Genomic DNA, 9,470 nt, shown 5'->3' on the forward strand with positions numbered 1-9,470 from the left:
CTGTATCCCATTCTTTTTAACTCATTACGAACAGTCAGCCATTGTGCTTGCTGCAGTGCTGGTAGCACTTAAGAACTTACGAGTGATTATTTCCACCGATTTCATACTATTTTTTGCAACCACGCTCCGCAGTGCTTCATGGGCTCTATCCGTCTTTACATGAGGCGTGGCTTGTTATGATTTAGCTGCGGTTGTTCCTTTGCGTTTCCGCTTCACAATCATATCACTAGCACTCCACGTTGGCAGCTTTAGAAAGGTCCAAGTGTCTCTGATGGTGTGTTACACAAGTGATATCCAGTGGCAAGTCCACGTTCGAAGTCACTCAGCTCTCCTGAAAGACCCTTTTTGCTGTTACTACTTTTTATGGTCAACACAGTACTCCCCGCCTCCTCTTATACTGGCAGGTCCGCCTGTCATGGCATCTAGTCCACATTACATAGTGGTGCCGGGAAACTTTTTTATAAGTTAACATAAACTGAGTCAGGTTAGCGTTTGACGCCCAGCTTAGGTATCTGTTTAATGAAACTGACACTGTATGTTGTTTTACAAAGTCTATATTTCTGTGGCCAACGGCCTTGCCGCAGTGGTAACACCGGTTCCCGTCAGATCACCGAAGTTAAGCGCTATCGGGCTGGGCTAGCAATTGGATGGGTAACCTTCCGGTCTGCCGAGCGCTGTTGGCAAGCGGGGTGCACTCAGCCCTTGTGAGGCAAACTGAGGAGCTACTCGATTGAGAAGTAGCGGCTCCGGTCTCAGAAACTGACATACGGCTGGGAGAGCGCTGTGCTGACCACATGCCCCTCCATATCCGCATCCAGTGACGCCTGTTGTCTGAGGGTGACACGACGGTCGGTCGGTGCCTTTGAGCCTTCATGGCCTTTTTTAATTTTTCGTATTTTGTCGCATGGTAATGCGTAACAAAAACCACTCATCCTTACGTTCTTTTCATCCTAATTACAGGCTGATGATGGCACTAGCCGAAACTACGTTATAAATAAAGAAATACATTATGCAATCTACACTATCTTATTAAAAGCATCCTGAAACCCCTGCGTAATGTGGACTACATGTCACGAGAGGCTTACATTAGCAGTAAAATGTGCCGATACCCCACCGTGTATATACAAAATGTTCAACAGTGAATGAAGTCAGCACAATTAGCTGGAGACATACTCGAAAAATTTGCTTTTCAAATACATAACCAGACACTTACGATTATCTTGCAAACAGCTCGTTTGTCAGCCCATGTTTCTCAGAATGTTTTAGCTTCTACTATCGTATACTTTCTCCCGTGTTAGTTCCGTTCATCAATTATGACACACCTTCCAGAATTACTGAAAATTTCCTTTTTCTTTTAAAACACTGGCCTGGTGGGTAACACGTTGCATTCCAGCCATCCGGCTTTAATTTTTCGTCGGTTACTATAAATCTATTAAGGTGAACGCCGCATTGGTTGCTCTATATAGGGCGTAATGAATTCCTCCCTCATTCTTGGCCAGCCCGGGCTTCTCGCCTTTCTTTAATAACCTGATCTTCAACGGGATTGTTTCCCCGTCACTTTTGTATCTTCCTGTATTAAGACGCCTCAGAGTAACCGAAATCTAAAGCAGATACACGAAGGCTGGTCTTGGCACTTCACTTGTTCAAACAATGTATGTAGCTGATATTTACTTCTCCCTTCCCTTACATAGGAAGTGACTGCGCAGTGCACTAACATTCCATAATGACGAAATGGCGACATCATCTGTAGGGCACAGGTAGCGCGTGAATTCAACAAAAATTTCGCCTCATAAATAAGAACACTCTGTTACTTGTAACGAAAAACCACGAAGAAGAGAATGTGCACGGAGCAGAAGTCTAGAAGGTTAAAAATAAAAGAAAAGAAGAGAGAGAGAGAGAGACAATAAGTTGCTTACCACTAAAGATGAAGATCAAGCTGTACTAGGATGGATAGGATAAAAGAGGACCGGCACGAGCGCCACCTGCTCTGTTTTCAGAGTAACCACGCTCACCGATTACACTCAGTCGGTTGTGAGCTCTGCAAGATCCATGAGCTATTTTCTATTAACGTGACAACCCTAATTCTAGGGCTATATTTTATTTTTGACACATGGATCTATGCCGACAATTGTAAAAACGGCGATGGTACATTAGTCCTTACTAATGTAAAATTGTAAGTACCAGTCGTCGTTATCATACTTCTGTAATGCAAGAGTTCCCTAATTTGTCTTAAAATTTATTCTTGGCTCATAAGTTTCATACTTTTCTAATGTAAGCTATGATGTTCATTGTCCTTAGGTTACCTTCTGAAGAAGACAAATTTATATTTGTCGAAACCTAGGTAAAGAATTTCTTTATCCATTGCAACTGGTCGGCTGTTTATAATTTTATTACGAGAAACCGTTGCTGTTGTGCAGCTATGTTTAAAATATTAGAGAGGGAAAACCAAAGTGACTTCACGGCACCCTTTCAGAAAGTTGGAGCTGGAAGGAGTTGAGCAGTCTGTGCTTGGGGCTCTTGACAGTGACTACAGTGACTACTGCTTCTTTGCTTCTTATCTACCTGAGAGTTGCTGACTTAGTATCGTTGTTATGTAATCACTATAACTTTTTGTAACAAAGGAGATGGTCTAGTGAGTGGAGTTGTTAAAATACCCGTCCTTCTACGCAGACCTATGTTTCCAGTATTTTCCCTACATTTGTTGAGTGGAATGCGAGGATGATCTCTTTGAAACAACACAGCCAATTTGCTGTACCATGTAAAATCTGTAGTAGGGAAGCCAAATGCAAAACATAGACTTTTTGGGAAGGTTCTGGGAAAGAACACTGCATCTGTAAATAAAATAGCAAACAAAACGTTTCTATGACCAATTACAGACTATTGACCCTGCTTTTGAAATCCGTAACAACTAAGCATGGCAGCAGACACCAAATGAGGTCGAAGATTTGCCACTAGGGTCCTGACAGATCGGCGTCGCCCATACAATAGCGTGACAATGATTCTTCGGTAACTTATATGGGCATTTAAAGCAGAAAACTGACATTGTTCTTGCGAAAACGCTTAAATTTAGAGAGGAAGAGAGTGCGGCAGTTACCGCGCCGTCATTACAAAGAGGTCCTGAGAATAACACAAAAAGAGATTAGGGGGCGTATACAACCATAAGCTTAGCCATTTCTAAATGGTTCAATTAGGATACAAAGTCACAAACGTTAGTACGACTTGCCACACTATACCGTGGCTTGTCCTTCTAAATACATGATCTTACATGTTCTCTGCTGGCTAAGTGAAGCTGTCTCCTGCAGTGGTAATGTACAGTGCTTTAAAAGTATTCCAAAAACACCATTCATGCTGTTCATATGGCCAAACCACATCAGATGGTTTTGCTGGGTGACGTCACAGATATCCCTATCAATTATCATCCCTCGTCGGATAACGTCCTCTTTTATCCTATCCATCCTAGTACAGCTTGATCTTCATCTTTAGTGGTAAGCAACTTATTGTCTCTCTCTCTCTCTCTCTCTCTTCTTTTCTTTTCTTTTTAACCTTCTAGACTTCTGCTCCGTGCAATTCTCTTCTTCGTTGTTTTTTGTTACAAGTAACAGAGTGTTCTTATTTATGAGGCGAAATTTTTGTTGAATTCACTTTATGAGGAATCTCAGTATTCTTCTGCACATCGTACACTTTTGTAAAAGCTTATTACACAATATTTATCAATTATGGAATACATAGTAGCCAGGTCTAACATCTATTTAGGATCAGTCTTAAACCTATTTTATGATTATGGGGTTTCGACAAGATAAAACGCACGCAGTGATCTCCACAAGAACCCTCGGCGATTCTAATGAGGTACCTTTTACATTAGATACCATCCAACAACTACTACTGTCTTGAATATATATTCTACATTTCATTCACTATGAAGTGAAATGCTGGGAATAACTTAATTGCTACAAATCTCCTTAAATAACTTATTTGCTATAAATCTCCTCAACCTCTGTTACAGATTTTAAAAATGGTTCAAATGGCTCTGAGCACTATGCGACTTAACTTCTGAGGTCATCAGTCGCCTAGAACTTAGAACTAATTAAACCTAACTAACCTAAGGACATCACACACATCCATACCCGAGGCAGTATTCGAACCTGCGACCGTAGCAGTCGCTCGGCTGAAGACTACAGGGCCTAGAACCGCACGGCCACTCCGGCAGGCGTTACAGATTTTATTTCGTATCGATTTCCTTGTACATGGTGAGATTTTCCTCTGCGGAATGAGTACTAACCTGTATTGTAGACAACATATTATAAATTCGGCTCCCAAATCTTTTTTTAAATATCTGATTTGTTCCTTTCCTAACTTTTCGAGTTGTTTTCTGGTGAAATTGTCGTTCGCTCTTCCAGAAAACAGGACCATCGTAGTTGGCTTGCGTAAGCCTCTTTCGCAGCGAGCAGAGCCACTTATTAATATTTAAGAAACTTCTCTGGCTCATTAGTAATTTACCCCGTCGACTCATAACAACGCTAAGACAGAGTGTCAGTTAATTAAAAACATCAACAAGAATGTCATTCTCGACGCATTTGCTTCGTCACCAGCAACAATGTGTACAGTAACTGGACTTTCAAAACGAAGAAAAGGAAAAATTTAAGGAAGAGGATAAGTTTATGAGGAAATAAAGTAAGTGCTTAGAGAATAGTAAAAAGCGGTTATGATAGCTCATTATTAAATAGCTCCTTCAAGTGCTAAAAATTACATTCCTATTTACCGAACAAATATTTCACTATGGAAGCATCTGGCTCTAAGATGTGAGCATAGTATACAGTTTAAACTCTCACCTCCATTTCCCTACGTATAAAACATTGTTCCCCATTAAGTATTGAATGGAGATTTTGAGCATTCTTGTCATGATGTCAGGTACACTGGCATCGCCTGGAAATCTTACATTATACTGTCAATGATACCTTATCTGAAATTTAGCGAATGTTTAAAGGTAATTCGAGAAAAAATAGGTCTCATATTCAGTGTATTACGAAAGTTCTGTAAAGTCAGTGCGCATGTGCAAGACACTATCTATAAAATACTAATGATCCGCATTAGCTACTGTATGCCAAGTGTGGATTATCACACAAAAGCCGGCTAAAGGGTGAGACCAACGAAGTTCCAAAAGACGTAACCTGCTAGATTAGGCACTACAAGTGTGCGAAAGTATTTCGGAAGTAGAGTATGTCACTTTTTAATAGGCTGGTAGACACATCTCAGACTCAGACCATGAAAGTACATTAAACGAGTTGAGATGTATTGAGGAGTAAGGAAACAAAATAACTGTCACAGATAGCGTTTTTTGCTGTCGCCTGCGGTGTACGAGTGGAGATGTCAGCGAAGGCAGGCTGTTGTCTCACTCCGCATCACTCTCAGTGAAGAATTCCTCTCGTAAGTAGACGTCCCGATTGCTGCGCAGCTGGCTACGGTTTTGACAGAAGATGCTTCTCTAATGACATTTCTCATACAACGCTCACTACAACTACATAACTAATCTGAGGTCCTCGTGCTCGGATTCTCAATTGCGTGAAGAGCTCTAGGACGGCAAATTTGTCTAATTTTTTTTAGATAGTTTGGTTTTTGGGACTCAGGGTGCATATTTCTAGAACACAGCATTCTGAACTTAAAGATTTTCCCACTGCGTTCCAATAGTTTAATTATATAATACACAAACCGTGTTGTTATAGACTCAGTTAAATTCAGAAATACAGAGAAATAGCTTAGCGATAGTGAAATAACAATGGCTTTCCATAACACTTAGGGTTTTAGAGTTAATGGCTCTGACTAAAATTAAAGATACCTATGAAAAAACAGTGATACCGCCAAAAACTCTCATGGCCAATAGAACAAAAATAATTGTCACACAAATATTGCAATTGAGGAGTAATAGTAAAAATTCCCTTGAACCCTATACAATGTGCAGAAAATAAATGATTACAGACTCATCTTCTTGGTACTTTGTATAGTTTTAGGTTACGTAACACAAAGGCCCCTAGGTGAAATTTGTTACTTGCAGACCAAACATAGATCATCAGATTTATTTACCCGTTTGAACTGTCATCTCAGTAGTGATCAATTCTTACGTACATTGCATATGATAAAAAAAAGATAGATTTTGATCCATTACTGAAGGTTAAGTTTGTTTGCTCAGCTGACTCGCGATCAGAAAAACGGGGCAGCAGCTACATGTTACTATCACTATATGGATAAATGTTTGCAGGTATTGGTGATAATACTACGGTGAGTGACCAATGTGCGTGTTGTTGTCGGTTAAGTGGTGTTGTGAGACTTTTGATTTTCACTCTAACCGAGACATTTGCAGTGGGACCAAAGATGCTTAAAATACAGGAAGAACATAGTACTGGTGGCGAAGATTTTTGCCTCTCAGGTAGAGACTAAAGCCGTGAAATTTAGACTACAGTAGTTGGTTGGGAGAAAATAACTTAGATTATAGGTAGTGGTAATAGAAAGAAGGGAGTAGTTAGAATATTGTATTAACACTGAGTTGAATTACAAATATAAGCCTATATTTCTAAAACGGGAGGAGTCTCATATAGTTATAGAAAAAAAAGTTGCAGCAGACCATTTATAAGAATTTTAGACTCAGTTAGAAACTGATCTAAAAATGAAAGCTCTTTCTGCGAAGTAGCGGTCACGGCAGAGCGGCGAATGCTGAAAACTCTACATTTGGTGTTTCTTACCCTGGATGGGAGGAGTTTGGCGAATATTCTTAGTAACCTTAAAACGCTATCACAAAGAATTACCTTCGACTACTCACCATTTCTGGTGCTGTAACAAAGACACAAGTAAGCAACAACCGGTTTACAATTAATTCTTAATCGTTCATAAAATGTTCTCAGAGCCAGATCGTTGTAAATTCGTTGTTTCTGAATACAAAAATTAATGTTTCCATCGATAAAGCATGTTTCCGAATTTTTATTAATTTAGTTAAAAACTCTTGGATCATTACCTGCACAGATTCCTATGGGAGGGACACGTTCGTGTCCAGAGAGGCAACAAACACACGTGCGAAGAAGAATGTCTTCCAGCAAGCCTGACGACACTGTGATAGGCGGTAGAACGACAGTGTGAGACTCGTTGCTTGGTTCCAGCTTCATCCTCACTGCATGCTTCTGGACTCTGTATTTTTCAAGAATGCCTAGTTCCGCTCGCCTCTCAGTTTGCTTGATCACCTTTAATCCGACTAAAGTCCCATACAGTGGCGCAAACAGGACCATCTGCCTATATACAGGAATGATTCCTGCACAAATTCTTACTTTCAGGTGTTTCATGGTACGTACAAAACCGTATTTGTGATAATGAAAATCTCGAATAAACAATTCTTAAGCTGTCCTCTGCACATGTTCACAGCACAGTTTAATTTCTTTAGCAAGTACTCGAAAAACTTGGTAAATTCAAAAGCTACAGTAATGTTTAATTTTAGAATGAAAGCTATATTTGAATTTCAAGACGGTGATTTTAGCTGGATTACCTGTCTCGCGACATGTATTGAACTAAGAAAAGTAAGTTCTTTCAAAATTCTCTGATAAATCCAGTTCGAAAGAGCTCGCTTTCCTTCGTTTGGCATATTTGCTGATACTTGATTAGAAACTTATGAGCGTTTGGAATAAGCTTTCGAGAAGATCAAGAAAATGTATTTTCCCGAATTTGATCACTTCGTGGATTTCTAGCCACCGCTTAAATATGGAGGCATAGGATCATAAAACAAACAGAATTATGAGTTGAGCAGAACAGTAAATAGTTTATATTTTGAAATCACCAGCAGATGACAGTCTGCTACTGAATACTCCGCCCATAACGGAGCATATCAAGGTACCAACTGTTTCTTTGCTTCTCTGCCTCTGGAAAGTAAAGTAAAATATCATGCTTTCAATGACAATGACATTAACAAACCTTTTCCAAAACAAGATTCTTTGGTGTGTTAAATTTGGATATCAAAAGAATCTTTCCTTTAAACATGCTATTTTTGCATTCAAGATTGAGGTCTTTTAGAATTTATCCAATTAAATATTGCTAACTGTTACTTTATGCGATTTTTCAAAAGCACTTCATTGTACAGTTCACTACATTCTCTCAGAGAAATGTTAATAGTATGATATTAATGTTACTCTAGTAACTAATTTTCATCCTGTACAGAGCATTGCGATAAGAAATTCGAGAGTGCAGCGCAATCACTGCAGGTTTAACAATTAATCAATATTAGGTCTCCCATTACGTACCTAGGAATCTAAGACAATTTTGACCGCGGTAGATGCAATTATTATTTAAATCCCTAATTGAGACTACTACTACTTCTACTGCTACTACTACTACAAAGGGTAAACAAAGTTCTTTGAAGATTATTAATAGATTTTCATAAAATGAATTATCAGGCATCCTGAATAAAACATAGTACGTTTTGTTATGCATAAGACATGACTGTCCCCTCAATAATAACATACACGAAAAGTTTATAGTTGTTCCTAAACGAATATCAGGCCAGTAGAAATATGGGTAGTAATAAACTGGAAGCTTTAAAAATGGGATACTATTCAAGAATATTAAAACCTGAAGTGGACAAAGAAGTTTACAACTAAAAAGAAGAAAGGTTAGAGTTTCACATGTCGTCGATGACGAAACCATTACAGGCCAAGCACAAGACCGGGAAAGCAGAGTGACCCTTTCAGAGAAACCGCTGAATCAATTTAAGAATATCAGGAAAAACTTAAATAGGGACGGATTTGAACAGACCAAAAATATTCCGGGAAACCCAAAGCATCTTTAGAACACATCTCCATATTCTTTCTTTCCTGGACTCCGGCGCTCGTCAAACCTTGATTCTATTGAGTTTATGTGGCTGACGTACGCCCTAGTATCCTAGAGCAGTCTCTCTAAGGAAGTCTGCAATTCGGATTGAATAATTGATCTTTTACTCAGAATGCTTAGAAGCACTGGATGCTTAGTTCCAAGCTACACCCTACGGAAGAAACTTGCAATCCTTACAGGCTTCATAAAATACTTTTTAACCATAAACTGTAATGTACTCTGTCACTTGTCCTACCCAATGGCTGATTCCATTCTAACTCCATTATCTGGATGACGGATCTAACATCGCTCATTACTATTAATCAAACGTGACGTAAATTAACTTCTTATCTGATTATTACTTGCTGGCTCTGTAATTTTCATATACGAATTTATTTAGGTTCAGTTGAAATAGATATTCAGAATTAAACGATATCTCGTCTTAAGCAGAATGATGCTCCACGTCGTGTTCTAGACATGTGGTCCGTAAAAAAGAATACTTTTTTCTCTCTGAGCGAAATCGAAGTCAGCCGAAAAACTGACGAGCTTTCGTTATATGTGACGATCGCTTGATGAGATGTGGGGCTATTCGCTTTCGCATTGACGTCAGCACGAAATTATAAAAAGCTTCA

The 9,470-nt window shown here is 39.2% G+C and overlaps 1 pseudogene; it reads left to right on the plus strand.

Moving 5' to 3' along the window:
- The first annotated feature begins 565 nt into the window (after positions 1 to 565).
- On the plus strand, positions 566 to 683 carry LOC126164159 (5S ribosomal RNA; annotated as a pseudogene).
- Positions 684 to 9,470: the final 8,787 nt, after the last annotated feature.

Source organism: Schistocerca cancellata, chromosome 2 (assembly GCF_023864275.1).
Source record: "Schistocerca cancellata isolate TAMUIC-IGC-003103 chromosome 2, iqSchCanc2.1, whole genome shotgun sequence".
In the NCBI taxonomy this organism is placed as follows: Eukaryota; Metazoa; Arthropoda; class Insecta; order Orthoptera; family Acrididae; genus Schistocerca; species Schistocerca cancellata.